Source organism: Camelus bactrianus, chromosome 13 (assembly GCF_048773025.1).
Source record: "Camelus bactrianus isolate YW-2024 breed Bactrian camel chromosome 13, ASM4877302v1, whole genome shotgun sequence".
Lineage (NCBI taxonomy): Eukaryota > Metazoa > Chordata > Mammalia > Artiodactyla > Camelidae > Camelus > Camelus bactrianus.
Genome location: NC_133551.1, coordinates 21,066,285 through 21,088,097, shown reverse-complemented (window position 1 = coordinate 21,088,097; position 21,813 = coordinate 21,066,285). Strand labels below are relative to the sequence as shown.

The 21,813-nt window shown below is 40.0% G+C and overlaps 1 pseudogene; it reads right to left on the bottom strand.

Annotated features, from left to right (window-relative positions):
- Positions 1-17,398: 17,398 nt before the first annotated feature.
- On the bottom strand, positions 17,399-18,169 carry LOC105075572 (E3 ubiquitin-protein ligase RNFT1 pseudogene; annotated as a pseudogene).
- Positions 18,170-21,813: the final 3,644 nt, after the last annotated feature.

The following is a 21,813-nucleotide window of genomic DNA, read 5'->3' as shown; positions in this document are numbered from 1 at the left end:
AGAAGGTATATTGACTAAAACAGAGATGGGTGGGTGTTTGCAAGAGTGATCTAAAATTCCTAGGAGTTTGTCTGTGGCCCTCCTTTTTGACTTTCTTGATAAACATTGTTAATAACCTGGCTTTAAGCGTTAAAAAGAAATTAATTAGCTTCCAGAAAGATTCCTCCAGGTGATCTAATGCTTATTTCACTGGTTGGAAACTCTCCATCTCCTTGTCCAATATGGCAGAACTCACTAGGCAATTTAAAAAATGTACCGTGACTGTCCAGCAGGTGGCATCGCCTGCCCTGGCTGCTCCCTCAAGTCTATCTTCCTCTTATGTGAACCTGAATAGCAAGTCAAGTGTTTCATTTGTTGTTGTTGTTGTATCTGTTCTGACTTGTCCAGCCTGATTTTTGAGCTCATCTGTGATCCCACTTAAGGACAGCCCCTTGACAGTTAAAGGGCCTTTGACACTGCTAACTAAAAACTGGCACTTGCCATCTGCCTCTGGAAGGACTGGATCATGTTGGCACTTGCCATCTACCTCTGCTTGGATTAAATCACAAGCCCCTGCAGCCGCTGACCTCCAACCCACCCTGAAAGGATTTCAGAGAGTTCAGGGTGGAGGTCAGGAATGGGGCGCTCTGTGCTCTGGGAAAACTGGCAGAACATATAGTGCGATCTTTTCAGGAGAATATTTTATGAGCCCAGATTCTTGCATCTCCTCATATCTAGAAAAGCGCTAAAATCACTAACAGTGACATCTCCTCGTGACTAGCAGCAAGCTAACAAGCCTAAATGTGTGCTTGACTGCACGTCCCCCCTTCACGGAAACCACACGTAATACTGAGTTCTTCCCCTGCCTCTTTGGAGCAGTTTCTCAGAGCTGAGATGCTGTCTCCTGGGGTATGGTCCTCATTTTGCCGCAAATAAAACTTGACCCACAACTCTCACGCTGTGTGAGTTTATTTCAGTTGACGACGCCCAGATAGCTTCTCCTTGGAAACTTGAGGATTATATCATGTGGTTTCAGAGAGTATTCAGAGCGAATGACTCACTCTACAAAACCAACCAAGGTTCCTCCAGACCTGAGAGGAGGAGAAATGACTGAGCACTGAAGTGCTGCAGAGGTAATTATGGTTAATACCCTGTGAAAGTTATAGACGACTTCATACCAAGCATAAAATTAAACAGGTATATTAAAAACTTTAAGACCTCATTCATGACTTCAAAACTTTTAAATAAGTTTCAAGCAAGCAGTTGATTGTGAATTTATTTGTCCTTTGCCTGAATAAATAAAGTAAGTTGAGCTTCTTTGCATTTGGTAAATAACATCACGTGGATGATTCAGATCGCTGAAAACCTTGTTTCCATTCAGATAGAATTCTGGCCAGATACTGATTCCCATGGTACTGTTACAACAGCCATCACTTGAACTAGCTTTTCTTCTCGCAGATGTTTTTCACATTTAAATGACTTGCCAAGGCCTTTGAGGTACATCACGTACTTCTGTACTTATCATAGGATATTGCCCCCTTATTTATTGTATGTTAGCTCTATTGTCACCTCATGTTCCTTGGGAGACTTATTAGCTGTAGCTAAATGGCACTTGTTAGAAACAAAAGTTTTAACAGTTGGAATTGTAATAGTTTCCTTTCAAAATAATAATATAGAACTGCTTTCTTATAGATCTCATCTGTCAGTTCAGGTCCTGGGTGTGGATGAATGATTTCCTGCTGCTGTATGGGGTGCCCAGGAGAGAAGCAGCTGGATCACAAATCCACGCCCTCAATTCAAAATGTTTTCTCTGGGCTGTATGACTGGTCACGGTTAACAGAGGCTCATAGGGAGCAGCAGAGATGTGAAAGCAAATGGGACATTGAATCAGTGGCTTCTACAGAATTTCCCTTTCCCTTTACTAGAGACCTACTGAAAAGCTCTGCTGTAAGCCTTGGTCTTCTTTTACATGTCCAAATTCTTCATGTTGCTTTGATAATAAAGATTTCATAATCTCTGGAGTTTAGTAACTGGTTCTGGGAATAGCAGGGACACTTAGGTGGTAGATGTTGGATTAAACTATTGTTAGATTCCATAACACAGCTGAATTGGGGCCCATTTTTGCATCAGTGTTTGTTTTCTCTGTCCACAGTGTTTTATTAGGTATGGCATGTTCCTCTTTGTTGGAACCAAATAGCCCAACCAAATGTTGGACTCGAATTTGAGTAGCTTGTGAGGGACCATGTTCCCTGATTGACAATCCCAGGAGTCAGCATCCTGTGCCTCATTTGTCTGGGATCTGGAGGATTATGGCTCATCCCTTGGAGGACATAAACCATCTCCACTTCCAGCATGAGTCTCAGTTGCCCTGGAAGGAATGTGCCTCTCCTGATTGATGATCTGAGGCCTCTCATTGTCCCTGGGCCCCTCTAAGCTGAATTTTATCTAAATTGTCCTATTAGGATTCAGTTATAGAGAACAGAATCTGCTGCAGCTGTTCTAAGCAGAAAGGGATGCTTTGTAGGTTATTAAATTGGCTACAGAAAGGGAGAGGGTCTAACTCAATGGTAGAGTTTGGGCTTAACATGCACAAAGTCCTGGGTTCAATCCCCAGTACCTCCACTAAAAGATAAATAAATAAACCTAATTACCCTCCCCCCCCAAACAAAAAAGAATAAAAAATGGGCCCCCAAATTGTTAGAAGGACTCAAGAGAAGACACTGGGATGTGTCTAAGGTGAGGAGGCAGACACTAGGATGAATTCTCAAAGCCTTGCTGCCGGACTGGTTTGCTAAAGGAGCTGCTGCCCCATGGTCAGGATGCTGCTTCTGCTAAAGCAGTGCCAAGCCTGGGGCCATCCCACCTCTGCTCTACCTGCTCTAGCACGAAAGGTGCCACGTGTCTGGCCTTTCTCGCAGTTCAGTTGGTTCTACATTCTGGTCATAAGTGCCTGTGATCAGCAGAACTTAAATCACATCCAGAACCCATAGCTGTAAGGCAACTTGGGGAAACTGAAAGCTTTTTGGTCACTGCAGTATCAGGAGGATAGCACAAGGAGATCGGAGCAAATGTTGGACATTGCGGAGCTACAGTATTTGCCGCTACCAAGAGTCTATATTTAAGTCAGATCAACCCAACTTATTCCCCTAATTGGTAAAAATCCATCCAGACTTTTTTTGGCATGATGTATAGGAAGCAGGTAGCCAGACGTATTTATATAGATTGGTACACTGTTTTCCCTTTATCTCTGCTGTCATGTTTCTACTTTTAAACAAAATCATTAGTTTAATGAATAAGAAATAGCTAACATCTTTTGTAGAGACTTCTGTGAAAGTTGGTGAAATATGTAACATAGGTTAAAACAGTATCACCCAAGCAGATGACATCGCGTTAAGACAACATTATTTACGTTAGAAGATTCTGTTCTTGAAGATATGAAGTAAAAATGAGCTTCGTAGATTAATTGTTGAGTTGTGTGGTGAGGGGCGACTTGTTGGTACATTCCCTTATCTGCGTTTCTCTTTGATAACGTGAGACGTATCAGGGCTGCTTTTCATTTGGGACTCAGTGAGGGGGCAACCAACCCCTGTGTTTTTGTTTCATTTGTATTTTACTCGTTGGGTTTTTGAAACGTTCTAGTATTCTTACCTTTCCTTTAAAAAATTCCTTTTTTCCTATTGAAAAGGTGGTTTAATTAGAAGACTCTCATTAGGCTCATTTTATTATTATAGACTGTCTTTGTGCAAAGGATATAGACAAATCATATTAAGGAACTAATAGGTTTCTAATTGATCTAAACGAATAAGTGGCTTTTTTTTTTTTGCCTCCTTCTTGTTCATGCTGAAGCATCTTCTCAGTGAATTACATATTGACTTTCCAAATTGGATTTTATAAGCAATGCTAAATGGTAGTGATATTTTCCTTTATTTGTCTGAAGAACTGATCTAAGTGAATGCTTATTCTCTTTTAATTATTTTAGTCACGGACTCTTCATTAGTATAATTCCATCCCTGCTTGTTTGATTGTTGGGGCACTGGTTCAGCAATTCTCATAATAGGCATTTTCACTTTTGCTTTTAAAACTGTGGATAATTAACGTTTTAAATGTCCCATTCACTGAGAAATTCATGCTGCTGCAAATCTCTTGGCTCTAAGATATAAAGGTGAATGAAAATATCATTGTTGTATCATTTAATGTACTGCAGAACAAGCCTTGCACTTCGAATTCCACTTTGGCAAGGAAGTGTACAACATTTTCAGTTTTTGGAAAAGCCTGGGATTTTCTATGCCAATCCCTCTTACAACATGGTGGTAAAGTCTTTTATATCCAATAGTGTCAGATTCCTTTCCCTTCTTTTTCAGTTAGATTCTTTAACCTCTAATGGGTGAGAAATAATTAATGTACGTACACAGATCAAAATAATGTAATACATTAAAGAACAGTAGCGAAAAATGGCTCACAATGGGAGACAACATTACATAATGGTTAAGGAAATGGGTTGGAGTCATTAGACGTGGGTGCTGGACTAGCTCCACCACCTACAGGTTGGATAAGTTACTTAACTTCTCCAATATTCATTTCCTCATCTCTTACACGGAAATAATAATACCTACTTGTTGTGAGGTTGTTGTAAGGATTATATTAGATAATATAACCAAAGCACTTAGCATGCTATCTGGAACAGAGTAAATAATTAATAGATTTATTTATTATTATGGTTGATACACTTCCAGGCAGACACTGAGTTTTCAAAAGCTGGTGGAGAAGTTTTTGTATATGATAGGAGGGAGCTCCAAGTGCCTGATTTGTTTTCTCCTACCTTCCCATTTAAGAAACCTTGAAGAATATGGAAAACTGATATTCAGCAACAATCTGCCTTACTTGGGAAGGACTTCCCACCATAGGAAAGGTATATAATTTTCTGGAAAAAATTACCTAACTTGATTTAATGGGAGTGGAAAATCTGAATATTTCAGTAACCATGGAGAAATGCTCCTCACTCACCAAATGACTCCCCGTGCAGAGAGTTATAAAAGGTGAGTTTTTCAAGTTTTGGAAAAAGATAATTCGTATTTTATAGAAACCGTTGCGGAGCATAAAGACATCATGCTAAAATTTTATCAATTAATTTATAAGAGTAGTATAATAATGATATAAAACTTGATAAAATTTTTGAATACTTGAACAGAGATTTCGATGCAGAGATGATGCCATGATTGAATATTATTAAAATAACTAATTCAAAGACATTTAATATTAGGAGAAAGTGTGTAATGTAACTAAAAAGGGAAGACATAACTTTATACTCAGCAGGATCCTTTTTGTTAGCAAAAATATAAAAGAAAGCTAATAATATAAATATTAACAATAGTAAAATCTGGGTAGTACACTGTGGGCCACTTTTGCTTTCTTCTTTGGGCCTTTGTTTATTTTCCAAGTTCTCTACAATGATTATGTATTATTTCTATACTTAGAAAAAGAATGTTATTCTAAATGAAAACAGTGACTATATCAAAATATAGGCATGAAGGACATAATAAAATTGATAATGTTTATGAAAAAAGAATTGTTAAGCAATTTCACATGGCTAAAGTTGTCCTTGGAAAGCTTTGAGAGGTTTCTCCTCTAATTTTTCTTTTCTTCATTTTCTATTTTATCCCTTAAAAATTAAAAAAATTTTTTTAGCACATGACTTTTATGTACTAGAAGCTGTGGAGAAACCTAATTTGGAATATACAGGGTTCTCTAGGTGATGACTTTTATGTACGAGAAGCTGTGGAGAACCCTAATTTGGAATATACAGGGTTCTCTAGGCGATGTTTTCATGTTTATGGGCTTTCTGTTTTAAATTTTTGTCTGCCTGCCATAATGTGACAAAAACGAAGAAGGCTGGTATACTGAAAATTCAATAGAAAATAACTTTTATCAGAAGTTTAAGGTAGGTACATATGAATTCAATAAATTAATTAGAAAATACTGTTAGACACACAAAAATAGTTTAATATGGCAAACAAGAAAATTTTATATGCTAACTTGGGTTTTATGTTTCCAAACTAACAAACTGAATTTAGAACCATAGAGGTAGCTGTCTGCACACAGTAGGTGCTTGAATAGTACATGAAAAAATTTTTGTTTGAAAATTTTATTAATTTATATTCCACTTATCTCATTCTCCAAAGAGATTTTACCTGGATGGATTCTAGAGTATTCATTCTCCCTTAACATAATATTCTCTTCACTACGTAAGATTATAACTTTCTCAATATTCTACACTTTAAAAAATCCATTTATATTACTTGAGTTTCAAAATGTATCAATTAAATATTAGTAATAAATATATTAATTTTAGCTATTTCTTTGCTGAGAGAAAAGAAGAAAACACTGTGATTATTTATAAATAATAAATATAATAATAATATATTCCTAATATATTAATACAATATTCAGATTCTGAAATTATTGTGAAGGGCAAAAAACACTTCAGATTTTAATACCCCCAAAATCTTGATTTTTAAAAAATTTAACAATATAGGTGTTTCTGGTATTGTAAATATTCTTCTATAACATGATTTTAGTGATTAAGTATTATTGCCTCTGATGACTGTGTCAATTTATATACAGTGAAAATTTAGATCTTTCAAATAGGTTGCTGGTATTATAAATAACATGGTGATAGAATTTTTCTATTTCTCATTAAAGAAATACAAATTTCCTTAGAGATATAACAAAAATCCTTCAATTTATCATCAGGAAAGTATGATTTTAAAATTATTTATTTTATCTAAAAACAAAGTGTAAAACAGAAAACTTGATTTGTGTGATACTTATTTTTAGATATTTATTTTTATAAATGTATAGACTGAAGGAAGAGATTTGAGGGATATAAAGGAGAACTGATTCGAAGGTACAGCAGAGAAACTACAGAAAGACTAACTGGAAAGAATAGTGTGGTAGGCAGACTTCCAAGACGGCTCCCAGTGATCCTACCTACTGGGATTCGTGCCCTGGTGTAATCTTCTCTTCTGAAGTGTGGGTTGGACTTAATGATTTAGTCCTAGACAACAGACTGGCGGCCACTTCTCTGACAGAGTTGAAAGATCCTGTGGCTTCTGTGTTTGCTAGCAGCTCCTCTCTGTTGTCTTCTTGGCTCGCATGCTTTGGTGAAGCAAGCTGCCATGTGGGAGAGGCACACGTGGCCAGGAGATGAGCGAAACCTCCGGCCAATAGGCCAGCGAGGAAGTGAGGTCTTTAGCCCAACAGCCTGTGAGAATTCTGCCAACAGCCCCTGAGCAGTGAGCGTGGGAAGTCCGTCCTTCCCGCGTTGAACCTTCGGATGAGACTGTACAGCCCGGGCTAACTCCTTGACTGAGAGACCACGAAGCAGAGGGTCCCGGTCAGCTGCACCCAGAGTCATGAACTGTGAGACTGTGAGATCAAAATGTGTGTTGTTTTCAGTTGAGTTTTGGGGATCATTGTCATGCAGAAGTAGGATGGAATGTACATTTGGTAAGAAAGAAGGGGCAAGGATGGATTCAAAGATCGTGGAAAAGAGACTTATACTGAAGATCACAGGAAACGTAGCAGCTTTTACTTTTTTAGTTTTTTTTTTTTTTTCAATGGAAGTACTGGGAATTGAACCCAGTACCTCACACATTCTAAGCATGCACTCTACCACCAGGTTATACCCCACCCCTTTAGGTATCTTTAGCTGAATGAGTAATAGTGACTGAATTTTACTTTTACAATTATTTTTAATCCATTAAAAATCACATTGTATAGAAAAGTTAACAAATATGGAAAAGGTTAAAGAAAAAATAAAAATCACGTATAATTTTACCACTTAAATATAACTATAACTACTATTTTGGTGTACATTTTCCAATCCTTTCTCCTTCTCTACAAAAGCAGGATTATTCTCTAACAGTGTTTTACAAGCTGGCTTCTAACCTAAACACGTGTTACATTTTCCATTTCATATTCTTCCACACGTCTCCTAAAGGGCTGTATAGTTGCCTGTTGTGTAATATACTACAGCTTATTTAACCAAACCTCTACTGCTTGGTACTTAATACTATATTTTAATACATGAAATTTGGGCTATCCCAGAAAAATGAAGGTTGGGTGGAGGACATTTGTGTTTTGTTTCGTGCTTTGCTTTATCTCACAGACATAAGCGATCAACTTTCAGAGCTAAAGGAGGATGTGATTTTTAAAGCCAGTTTTGCCAGACAAACAGCGCAGTACTCTCCAGAACAATCTCATCACGGCCATTTCTGTGCACTGTTAATTGAAAGGGCTTAGATAGTAACCAAGTAACCGACTAGTGGAAATAAGCTTGGGAAGCATTAAAGCATTAAGCATCTATGACCTACTTATTTAAACCAAGTCTTGGACTCCAGGGGAAAAGGGAGGCATCGTTTGAAATGTAGCTGTTACAACAAAATAAATGTTATGAGAACATACCTGCCTCTGTTGGCCTTACCAGGGCGGGCTTGAAGAATCAGGCTGCTGACCTGTGTAGTGGGAACCAGTGGCACTAGGACCCGCCGGGACATGTGTTGCGACTGTGGTTTTCACGTTTGATAGAGAAGTCGTGTCCATGGGATCTTTTCTTTTCTCTGTTGTCTGAAATCAGTCTCAAAATAGGGGCTGAAACATTAAAAGAAAAACCACGTAACAGAAGTTTCCAAATAACTATCTTCCTAAATGTCTGTATTTTGTTGGTTTTTGGCAAGTCATTTTTTGTTTTTGTTTTTTGTTTTTTTCAGTCAAACTGGAAGTAAAATTGCCAGTAACTTAAAAAATACTGAGTTCAGGGTCTCCCTTCCCACTGCTTGCCTCCAAATATATTTTATTAAACATGAGAAATGAATTAACAAATTATGGATAGTGATGTATCTGATGCAAAGTTTTGTTAACCCCTTCTCCAATTTCAAGATTCTGTTATTTTTATGATTTCATTTGTAAGACTGGACAGTTACGAGGTGACTTCTAACCCCAGAGTTAATGATTTCCATCCTCCTCTGACCACGCCTCAATCCTAATGAAACCTCTCCTTCTCTGTCTGCTTTCTAGTGAGCTGACTCTGTGTCCACACAGCTGGCTGTGCTTACTCTTTCAGACGGGATACTGGAGTTTGAAGGATCTCAAGGCACTTCTCTCATACGGAAAGGTCTGGACCCTACGTCCTAGGTCAGAAGTTCTGCTTTTGCTCTGAGAGCTTTGAAATGATAGCTTTGTTTAATTGGTGCTCTACACATATTGATTGCGAAACATTGGATTTCTTCCCAGAAAATGTACTTTATGAAGTGAAAAGGTTTTGAGTTTTATCTATATCTGCATGGGAGAATTCGTGCGGCTTTGAAGGAGTATCAGAGCTCTGACCGCATCAGAGCTCCCACAATGCTACACACAAAGTGGAGCCGGTCTTGCATGTCTCATCAGCAGGGAGATTAGATGTGCACGTGTTTCTGAAAAGATTTTTCAAGCTGAAAAACAAAGCCCACGTATTTGAAGGTGATAGAAAGAAAGAATAGAAAAGGAAAATTGAAAAGGAACATTCTTTCTCCCTAATTAGCCTAGAAAAGTTGCTGGCTTTTTAGGAAAAGAAAAGAAAAGAAAAGAAAAGAAAAGAAAATGCCAGGTGGGCAGATGATACAGAGGGATTCTTACAAAACTCATTTTTGATATGTTCCATTGCCAAAGAGAAGAATCTCTTTCTTTTTTTTTTCTTTCTTGTCTTTCTTTTAGTTTTCTTTTTTTGGAGGGGGGAGGGTAATTAGGTTTATTTATCTAATTATTTATTTTTTAAATGGAGGCACTGGGGATTGAACCCAGGACCTCACCCATGCTTAGCATGTGCTCTGCCACTGAGCTGTACCCTCCTCAAGGAATGTAAGTAGTTCTTGAACTAAGAAAGCATATCAGGCCTTGGGAACTTGCCTTCCCGTAAACCCTACTCCTTTGACAATCCAGTGAGATCTCAGAATCCCAGACTCCGTACCAAGCCACGCCACATACCTGAACATCATATGCCTTTCTTTCTCTTCTGTTCCCTTCCGCTGGATTACTTTTATCCAAATATCCATTTTTTTTAACTTTAAAAAATTATTGAGCCCCTACCATGTAAGGCTTGTATTATATCACAAGCAGGGGACATAAAGATGTGATTCCTGCCCTCAGGGGCCTTAACACTAAGACCCAGTCCTAACTCTAGCAACAACCCTTAGCTCTGGACAGGAGAGGCCCTCACTGTCTGTGCTAGACATCGTTCTCATAGCTCGAAAGCTTGCGTTCTTTTTCACCAGACATTCTGTTAACTGCTGTCTGTAATTTTATTAATATTTCTCATCACCTGATTTAAGTTGTCCTTTCTGCCTCTCAGTACTCATTTCCATGACTCAGACATTTTTTTCTCATCTTTATATAATAATGTGAAAAAATAATATGTTTCACTTAAGTAAAATTTTTTTTTATCAGATAGGGGCTTAATCCTGACAGTATTAATTTCAGATTTATGTCTTAGTAAGTTCATGATTCCCTGAGGACATAGTAATTGAAAATCTACATTTAAAATCTAATTTAAAGTTTAAAAATAAGAGATACAAATGTATCCTTTGCTAAGAGATCCCCAATTGCTATAAAGGGAATTGTGGGTTCTTAAGTATTTGAGACTAAAAAAAGCACTTCTATCAAATTCCAGACTAGTAAAGTACAAAAATTATAAAGTTATTATACGCATAAACAAGGGTTGAGAGAAAGGCGCGTTTTAAATGTAATTGTGATGGTTAATTTTATGAGTCAACTTGACTGGGCTGCCGGGTGCCCAGATATTTGGTCAAATATTATTTGGGGCGTTTGTGTGAGGGTGTTTTTGGTTGAGATTAACATTTGAATGGGCAAAATAAAGCAGATTGCTCTCTAAAATGTGAGTGGGAACCATCCAATCAGTTGAAGGCCTGAATAGAACAGAAAAGGCCTACCCACTCCCAAGTAAGAGAAAAAGTCCCCAGCAGACTGCCTTCAACTTCATCTGTTGCCATCAGCTTTCCCGGGCCTGCGCCGGATGGCCTTCAGACTAGAACTGCACCATCATTTCTCCTGGGTTTCCAGCCTGCCAATCCACACTGCAGATTTGGACTTCCCAGCCTCATTCTTACATGAGCCAGCTCTTATAATAAATCTCTTTCTATATATATCCTACGGGTTCTGTTTCTTTGGAGAATGCTAACATAGTAATGTATGTGACTTTTGCTAATAATCTGCTTATTTTAACGCTTCGCACAGTGCAGAGGCTCAATAAGTAGTTGATTAATTGATTTATTCATCACTATGCTCATAGGTTTCACAGTCAGATGGTTCTGGACTCTGGCCCTGCGAGCTGCATGACCATGGTCAGTTCTGGGCCTCATTTTCTCCATCTTTAACATCGGGATAATAATAGTAACTATCACATAGGGTTTGGTGCGAGGATTAAATGAGACAGAGGCAGAAAAGGAAAGCATAAATGATGAACACTCTGACCACTGACAGCCATTCTAGCCCTTCCTGGAAACCAATATTCCTACTTGCCCAACTCGCGGGGGGCCAGGATGTGGTTGGTCTGCGGGTGCTTTCAGTAAGGACAGTGCCCTATGTGGATTTCAAAGTTCTGCGATGGGCCAGTTCAGCCTTCCCTCTCTGACGAAGCTAACAACTTCATGTTTCTCTTCCCATCAGTCATAGCTGGACAATGCTCTGAAAATACTGCTTCTGAACTCTTGTAGTATGAAGATTGATTTTTTTAAAATATAAAGCCTTTTCATTATTTGATCAATTGAGGGCACACAATGACAAAAACTTCTAAGGATTCGGGGGGACTTTAAAGTAAATTTGTAGAAGAGACTCAGATACTGCCCAAGGCCCCCGTGTCCCTCAGGAACAGGTTGAATCAAGCTGGAGCTCCACTTCCAGGGCCCGTAGCAGGCAAAGTGCTCCCCACCTTTCCTAGAGTTTCCCCCTCTTTAACTCCTCGTGCTTCCCTTTACTTCCACGTTCTTTTGGTTTTGTTTTTGCTGTTTGGGGTGAGCCCTGGGCCAAGCCCTGGGTCAGAAGCTCCTTAACCATTTCCCACAAAAAATTACCCATATACAGAGTTTTATGAGTGTGGTAATTTTCCTGAAGAGCTGAGGTCCCATCGTTCACCGTGCAGCCTGGGCCATCGTGCTGACTCGACCCCTCTTTTTTCTGCTCGGGGAGGGGGGCCTTTCACAGCCAGGCTCCTGCTGTGACCCCTCCCCTTAGTTATGTGCCACTCCCCAGCCCCCCATGATTAGAGTCTCCTCTGACAGTTCTCCCCATGTGAGACCCTAGTTCAGCCTGCCTGGCTTCTCCAACCTGTCTTACGTTCTGTTACTCATTAGCCAAACATCTAAGCATTTGTGTTAAACGGTAGTACCCATGTGTTAGGCATATTTTTCATAAGATCCACAGGCAAGTCTTGATCTGTGTGTGTGTATTTAGGGTCTCCTTATAATACAATGGTCGAGGGGCCCAGAACCCAGAACCCAACAGATTGAGGACTGCTTCCACAAAAATCTCTCTACTACCAGTAAACCTTACGGAGGCATTGCCTATGGATTTAATTCTTGTCTGCTCTTGTCTCTTAAGTTAACAAAAACCTCAGATTTACCCCAGTTAAGAAAAAAAAATTGTACATATTTATATTTACCCTAAATTTTCCCCACTTAAACTTTAAGCATATATCTCCTTTATTAAATTCCACATCTTACTGACCACATTCAATTACACTTCAATATTGTATAGACATTGATCGTGCATGCCTTTGGCTTTGACCATTCTGTACTGAACAACACTGTTTTGGCCTCACATTTTAGCTTCCAGCTCTCTCAGGACACCATTGTGGGAACATTACAGTCAGTATTTCCCCCTCATCCACCCACCCTGAGGCCAATACCACCCGCTAATGGTACTGATATTCAAAAGGGGGGCAACTGCCCATTTCTTCCTCTCTGATTGTTTAAGAGAAGATACTGACGTGGTATTTTAAAAGTTAATCAAGAGTCTTCTAGAAGAGGTTGTTTTGTGGTAAAGAAAGCTTGGGGATTTCAATCTTTTCTAATCAGTAAACTAAGATAGTATCTATTGGACTGCCAATTTTTTCTAAAACATTTTTTTTAATTGAGTTATAGTCATTTTACAATGTTGTGTCAAATTCCAGTGTAGAGCACAATTTTTCAGTTATACGTGAACATACATGTATTCATTGTCACATTTTTTTTTGCTGTGAGCCACCACAAGATGTTGTATGTATTTCCCTGTGCTACACAGTACAACCTTGTTCATCTGTTCTGGACTGTCAGTTTTTGTAAAACAACCAGGCACTATTTGGAACTGGGCTGGGGGTGCAGCACTGTTTTTACTTTCCTCTTCATTATCACTGAATCCTTTTACACAAAGTTTCCCTCCTCCCAGGAGAAAACGTCATATATCACCCAACAGTTATGCTCTGGACCAAAGAGAACAGTGACTACTGGTGTGGGCAGAGTCAGCATCCCCAGGGAGAGAGGTTTTGGTTTAAAATTCTAATATTCAGAAAATGTCTATTGAACATCCACTATGTACATGCAAAGTGCTATATACCTGGTACAGGGAATACAAAAAAGGGGCAGAAACGTTCCTGGTCCTCAGGGAGCTTGCAGTTAGAGTCTCCACAGACAAGATCAGCAAGTCAGAAGACAGTTATGACACACAGCAGGGAGTGGTGACTTCCCGAGGGGCAGAGGGAGCTGATGGGAACTCAGAGAAAGGGGGAGTTCACCCTACTGGAACCAGGGATGATTTCACGGGTGGGATTTTAGTAGCACCTTAAACAGCGGCCAGCAACGGGTCGGAGAGAGTTTGAGGCACAGATGGAGAAGTGGAGGATGGTTATGAGAGCAAGTAGTTGGGTGAAGCAAAGCAGTGAAATTTCAGCCTGCCCAGGTCGGTTTGGTCTGATCAGGATCTTCAGTGTCAGGCTAAGGAGCCTCAGTTGCCCCTGATTCTTCCCCAACCTCCTGTAGTTCTAGCAGGCCCTAATTTCATAACAGCACGTGCCCTCATGTGTCCTGGCTAATCTGTTTACATGCCTACGAATACCAATACCAATACCACGCTTTATTTATTTATTTATTTATTTATTTATTTATTTATTTATTTATTTATTTATTTATTTATTTATCTTCCTACCACAGACACCTGTGCCACATCTCCCACGATGTGGAAGCTTGGGAAATGTGGCACTAACTGAAGCCCGTCTCAGGTTTTGTTGTTTTGTTGTATGGATGTCGTTCATTACCTGAAAACACACCACACACGCATGCGCACATACACAGTTTCATAAAGAAGCATATTTTAAAGGCTGTCTTTTTCCTCTCAAGGTTATTGATTCTTGATCTTCTTACTGAATTCCGGATCCATTTTGGTATGAGTTTCAGCTTTAACAGACTGTGAAAGCTGTCGTCAGCTTGGTGGTCACATTTCATGTTTTCAATTTTGGGGGGCAACAGAGTGTGAAAGATTGGGATTCTCAGTTGCCTCAGAAAAGGCAGGTTACTGGCAGCATTTACTCTAGCAATTTAAATGGAAGATACCTATAGCTACAGATATCTATGTATCTCCATATATACATATATACACACACACACACACGTGTAGATTTTGATGGTCTCCATTTTCTACAGAATAAAGTCCAAATTTTTGCACGGCATTTAAGACCCATAGCAGTTTGCCCCAAGGAACCTTCTCAGCTCGTCTTCTGCAGCTCTCCCCTGGTGTCCACATTTCGGCAGGGAGAACTCCTCCCCTTCCTTGGGCTATGCCGTCTATTTCAAGTCTCCTATCTTTGCCTGTGCTGTTCCCTCCACTGTGTATACATTAGTGACTGTAACAGATCAATTCCCAAACCTCAGGGGCTAAGTATGATTAAAGCATACTTATTTGTGCTCAGATAATGTAGAATACAGTCACCGGAGGGTGGCATTTCTCCATGTGTTTCAGGACCCAGGTTTCCTCTATCCCGTGGCTGCTCTATCTTCACACCATGACTCCCAAGGTCATCCTAGTCATTTCTAGTCTAACCAGCTGGAAGGGAAAGGGCATGAGGGGTCAAGGGCTAAATGGACCAGACCTGGAAGTAACAGATGTCACTTCTGCCCACATTTCATGCGTCAAAACTGACACATGGACATGTCTAGCTACAAGGGAGACTGGGAAGCATAATTTAACAACATGCCCAGGAGAAAAAGGAAATTGTTTTTGGTGACTTGCTAACCAGTGTCCTCCACAGTCTTTCCTTTTGGTCACATATCATCTGTTCCATTCTCTCTTCCTTTCATAGAACACATTCTTTTCCCACAGGAGGCAACCCCAAGATGCATGGAGTCAGTGCAGCAGTACAAAGTTCAGAATCTTCAGATGACATGCATAGTGTCTGGATGGGGCTCCTTGTGGAGATCTGTGAATAAAAAGGTGAAGCTGTTCATCCCTTCTTCCTCTCAGTATACGATGGTGGATCAGAGATGTGATAGCTACAACAAAAACTCTCTTGGGACCAATATCATATGATATTGTTTATATGTGGACTCTAGAAAAAAAAAGGATACAAATGAAATTATTTACAAAACAAAAACACACTCACAGACATAGAAAACAAACTTATGGTTACCAAAGGGGGAAAGGGGTAGGGAGGGATAAATTAGGAGTTTGGGATTAACAGATACACACTACTGTATATAAAACAGATGAACAAAAAGCACCTACTGTATAGCACAGGGAACTATATTTGATATCTTGTAATAACCTATAATGGAAAAGAACCTGAAAAAGAATACATATATATATATGTGTATATAGAATACAGAATCACTTTTCTGTACAGCTGATGCATTATAAATCAACTATACTTCAATTAAAAAAACTCTGTTGGAAAACAAAAGAATGGAGGACATTCAGCAATTACAAGTTACTTAGCAATACAGTTCACCTAGAAATTTAGAAGGTTTTTGATCTGTTAGCCTCTAGTCAGTTCTATGTACCAGTAAATATATTCAAAGCTCTGCCCAGATGCCATGCTGCAGTCTTATTTATTTGCTTCTTTGCCCCCATGCCCTTCTTTCTCAATTTAACGATGGTTACCTTGAAAACAGTAGATTTGTGAGGTGGCCACACCATTAATGTAACCTTTGTAACAACACTGAGGTTTTAAAATAATTTAAATGATTGATTCCTACTGACTGCAGATCATGTTACAAGGAGTAATACAATATTAAGCTATGTCACCTTCCACGTGCACCCCATGTTCACTGCTGCATGATTTACAATAGCCTAGATATGATAATAACTTAAGTGTCCATCGATAGATGAATAAAGAAAATGTGTGTATATGTGAACAATTGAGTACTATTCAGCCATAAAAAGAAGGAATCTTGCCATTTGCAACAATATGAATTTTGACCTTAAGGGTATTATGTTAAGTGGAAAAGTCAGACGGAAAAAGACAAATCTCATATGCTCTCACTCATATGTGGAATCTAAAAAACTAAAAACAAAAATGTGAACTCATACATGGGAACAGATTGGCGGTTACTGGAGGCTGAAGGTGGAGGTGGGTGAAGTGGGTGAAGGAAGCCAAAAGGTACAAACTTCCAGTTATAAAATAAATAAGTCATAGGGATGTAATGTAACCACACTGTCTATTTCAAAGTCGCTAAGAGAGTAGATCTTAAAAAGTTCTCATTGCAAAAAATTTTGTAAGTATGTATGATGAGGAATGTTAACTAGACTTGTGATCATTTTACAATATATTATGTTACCCATCTGAAAAAAATCATCTTCAGTAAATTAATATGCACTTAGAAAATCAAATGGTTACAGGTAAAATATAGCATATATAACTTTCATTTTAAAATACAAATTTTATGAAAGTTTAAAAAATTTTGAGAATTCGGGTAAGGCTATATCTTGAAATATAATGAAAAATATTCTTTACTCTGAAACAATGTCAGAAAAGAATACCCGAATTCCTCTAGAACAACTAGTTCTAGTTAGTTATCCAGTTGCTATTTTTTGGTAAAATGAACAAGAAAACACATTTACAATTTTATATTGCAATCTTATGTCACGTAATTAGGATTGAAGAAATATTGTTGACATACACATTAGGTTGACCATTACTTATATTTTCCAAAAACAGTGTTCTTTCACTCATTTAAATTAAAAAATTAAAGAACACCTTTAAATCTTATTCTAATGTTCTAAAAATGTTTGAAAGTATTTTTCCTAACTTTTAGCACTGAAATCCATCCCAATGCCCTTAGCGTTAGTTATCGTAACCAAGTGTAATTAGTATTTTGTGGTTTTGACGGCTTATGGGACTTAATTATATTTGAAGGTGTGATGAGGCAGCCCCCTCTCTCCGTTTGTTTACAGGGTCTGAAATCACACTTCTGTACCACGGACACATTTTCTCTCTGCAAAACCAAAAGGTAACGTACTCTTTAGAAAATATATGCTGACAGATGGGAAGAAGAATTTTCTGAAATTCAGCTTGACATACTGAACAAACATCATCCACATCTGAACAAGTCACTCTGAAACTTGGCTGTGCTAAAAAAATATTCACAAAACCTATCTGAAAGTTCTCAGATTTCAAAAAACCCCCCCAAAGCTTTAAAGTGAGGTAGAATAAAGCCAGTCACATCCCAAGAATCTATCTAGTTATGTTACTAAATTCCCTGTAGCAAATAAGATAATGAAACCAGAACTTATGAGGGGACGAAACTCAGTAAAATGAACATAATTCTTCTAAGAGCCTATACCAGGAACTCTTGGACTGAAGACGTGTGATGAAAGAAGGCACCACTATAATACGGCTTTTTAAGCCTAGGAAAAGGAATTTCAAAATGAAGCCTGTAATTCCAATAATCCAATGTACTTCCGAGAAGCTTGGATGTTCCAAAGTAGGATTTGAAAAGATTAAGTTCTAATAAAGTGACTGCAAATGAAAGAGGACAGACGATCTTGCTAAGGCTGCTAGTAACCAAGCTTCCTGAATCTTCGAGCACTGTTTTCTTAGAAAAGCCTGATTTACAAGGCTTTTATTCGGACTCTTGAAAGTTGTTAGATGTCCAGTTGTAAGAGAAATTCCACATTATTTCTGGAGCTTGGATTTTCAGCACATCCTTCAGGCATGGAGTTTTTCTGGATGCGAACATCTCTCGAATGAAGGCAGGGCCCTTCTGCCGTCTGTCCAGCGGCGGCGGGCGCTTGGGAGGCCGAGGCAGATGCATGGTCTGCGGTTCTCCGAGGACTGGCCTGGCCCTGGGATGCTTTTTTTCTGATTCAAATTTATCAGCATCAGGACTGTGTTTCCTCTCATGATCCTGAGTGGAAGGAGGCCTCACAGTGGTGTCAGGGACAGCGGGAGACACTGTCACACCCCTTCGGTCAGGGCCATCACCCTCAAACTCCAGCACAAGTGACTCTGGTCAGCCCAGGGGCAGCGACAAAGCTGGGTTTCAACAGGCTTTTGTGTTCAAGTATTTTCTGAAACCGTCTTTTAAAATTTGGGGTCTTAAGTTTTCATACAGCTTTTCTAGTCAGGCCCCCAGTTTCTGGACCCTCAATTTCTGCTTGCCAACTGGCCCATTATCTCCTGAGCTCACTGCTGGTGAGACAGGTGATTAGGCAGGACTGCTGGCCCTGGCTGATTAACAACCACAGAAAGAAAGTTCCAGGCTGTAAAAAAAACAGGTTGTTTCTCTTATCCCACAGCTGACTCCTTTGTTCCAAAGACATAGCCATACAACAGGACATCACCATACAACGGGACATCTTATGTCCCACATCTGCCGCAGCAATGCCAAGGACAGCCCCCGGTATCTCTTTCTTTCTTTTTTCCTGCCGAAGTTTCTGTTTTAGGGCTGAGCTCTGTGGGAGGAAGGACCCAGTAATACAAGGTGATTGGCCACTAAAATGAAAATAATGATGGCAGAGCTTTCCAATAAAAGACCCTGCAGCCGGGTAGGGGGCTGGAGCTGTCTCGACCAGCTGCTGGCTGACGACTCCCTGCTCCAATGTTTTCTTTTAGCTTTTTTCCCCCTGCTCTCTCTGAGCAATAAAGCAGTTGTTCCCCCCGCCCCCCCACTTTATCTGTGTGCATCTACTGAGAACTCTTTCTCAATTGGCAGGCAAGGACCCATATGTTTGAGGGGGACTTGCCCACCTGTTTGGTGGTTTCTCCAGTTTGAGGTCTCTCTGTGCGCTAACACCTGCAGCACAAAGAAAGCGAACACACAGTAATTCTCTTCCCCACCGCTCCCCGCAGAGCTACGGTCTCAGTAGGCATGGGGCCTGCTTTCCAAGTTATCTCAGACAATAATTTTACCACATGTTCTGCCCCTGTTTATAATTTGGGTGCCTCTCTTTTCAGCTCTGTTATAGATTTCTTTGTAATGAGTCTTGAAATCAAATAGGGTTAAGTCTTCCAATTTTGTCCTTTTTCAAATCTGTTTTGACTATTACATGTCCTTTTGCAGATCTACCTAAATTTTAGACTCATTTTTTTTTTCAAATTGCTGCAGAAGAGCCTGCTGGGATCAGGAAGTGAAGCTGGAGAAGCAGGGTCCAGGAAGGAGAGCGTGTGAGTCGGGAATCACTAAGCAGTCCCGTCGAAGCGCTGGCAGGGTGGACCAGCCAGAGCTGGAGGGCAGTCTGCTGAGGGGGTGAAGAGGGCTGTGGAAGGCTGCGATTGGTCCTAGCGATGGCCTCTGGGAGTTTGCATTCTAGCATCTGGTCGTGGGTCACTACTGGCCAGCAGGGCAGACAGACAGGAAGAAGAGCTGGACCCGGAGGTGGAAGAGGCCGCAGAGCGGGGAGGAGGGAGAGCACAGACTGGCACCTGCCGGCTGCTCTGCGCCTGTCTCTCCTCACCTCTAACCACGACGACCTTCAGAGCATAAGGGCCACTGCTTCCTTTCACTTTCCAAGTCTTGTGCAAGTTTCTGACCCAGAACCACATAGGGCAGGGGATTCTAAAATGCAGTTCCAACTGAGCCAGGCTGATGCAAAATAGAAGCACTTTCTCTTTGATTGTTCTCTCTGCGTCACCATCTTCATCCAGCCAGCTTCCGACTTCTGTTGAGGCTGCACCATTATTTCTGCATGGTGACCTCTTCCCTTTTCTACCATTGCCCTTCTTTAGCTCAACCCTTCCTCTGTCATATGTCTGAATTACTTATTAGCCTCCTCACTTGCACCTACACTACATCTGGCCATGTAGGTTGGGCACTGCACCACTCCAGGGGCGCCATTCACAGACCGCATTTAATGCCCCCCGCCCGCCCCCGTGGTACAGGCTGCAACATGCCGAACTGTATGCAGTTGTTCCATCTCAGATGTAGCCCCATTTCTTCCTCCCAGTAACTTGAACTATCCTTTTAAAAAGCAAAACTGGCCATGCCATTCTTCTGCCTAAGATCCTTGGCCTCCCCCGACCATCAAGGTAAAATTTTAATTGCTTAGCACAGCATAAAATCCACTAGCAGAGGAGCCGAAGCTCTGGAATCAGCATTTCTAAACTGGAATTTTATCTTGGTCATTTGTGAATATATGACCTTGGGCAAGTCACTTAATCTCATTGGGCTTGTTTCTTTAACTGTGAAATGAGGGAAGAGGGTAAGAATAGTACTTTCTTCATCAAGTTTTGTCATCAGTCATTGAAATGTTAAGAAGGAATATTCCTTCTGCAGTGCAGTCTCTCACCGTCGTCCGTCCCTACCCCAACTCCATGCTTCAGCTAAACTGAACTCCTTATAGTAGGTCCCCATGCTGAGACCCCTCCTGCCTCTGTGCCTTTGCGTGTGTCTGAATTACTGTTGTGTTTTCTTCCCCTAGAACCTGCTCATTCTCCAGAACTTAGTGACTCATCACCTCCTCCTGGAAGCCTTCTCTGATTCCCTCAGCCTCAGTTAGTGGCTGCTCCCTCGGGCTGCCTCAGCAGTCAGTGCTTGATTATACCACAGTAAGTTCTCTTTTTTTGTTACTTGTCTATCTCCTCCACTGTGTAAGCCATGGACTATCTCCCCTGCTAGACCATAAACTCTGGACCATGTTTTCCTTGAGGGTGGGAACTGTTCTACTTGCTTTTATCCTGCGCTCTAGGTGTAGCACAGACTGAGTTCTTAAGAATGTTTGTCAGCAGAATCCTAAAGATGTTGAATTGAATTAATGAATGGTGGTGGATGATGAGGGCTCTAACAGGCATTGTTATACTTTATAGAGAAATATAAACATGATGGACAGTAGATTTGGGGAGAATGTGTAACAGCAGGAATTCTAGAGTTTTGGAATTTAGTGATTTGGTAATTCTTTTAACAGAAAGAGTGGCTAAGGGCATTTTTGGAAGGCATTGTTTACTACCAATTGTTCAATATCCATTGCTTAAAGACTTTTATAAAAACATCATTGAATAATCCATAAAAAGTTTTTTAAAGAGTATTCCGTTTGTCAGTGGCAACGGAATGGTAACACCTAGAAATAGAAAGTAGTTATCCTTGGCAAGTTGTGGATCAACATCCTGGGAACTGTTAATTCTATAACGTCTGTATGAGTTCAGTCATTTTGGCAGTGCACCTTGCCTCTGTCAGGAGTTTATTCCTGAAGCTTCTGACGGTGATCTTTCCATAAAGAAAATAAGTAGTTACTTTTTTCTCCAAAATTTCAGTTTTTCATGTATTGAATATGTAATGAAATAAAGCTCATCCATAAAGATTTTTCAGATTTGAAATTTCTGGA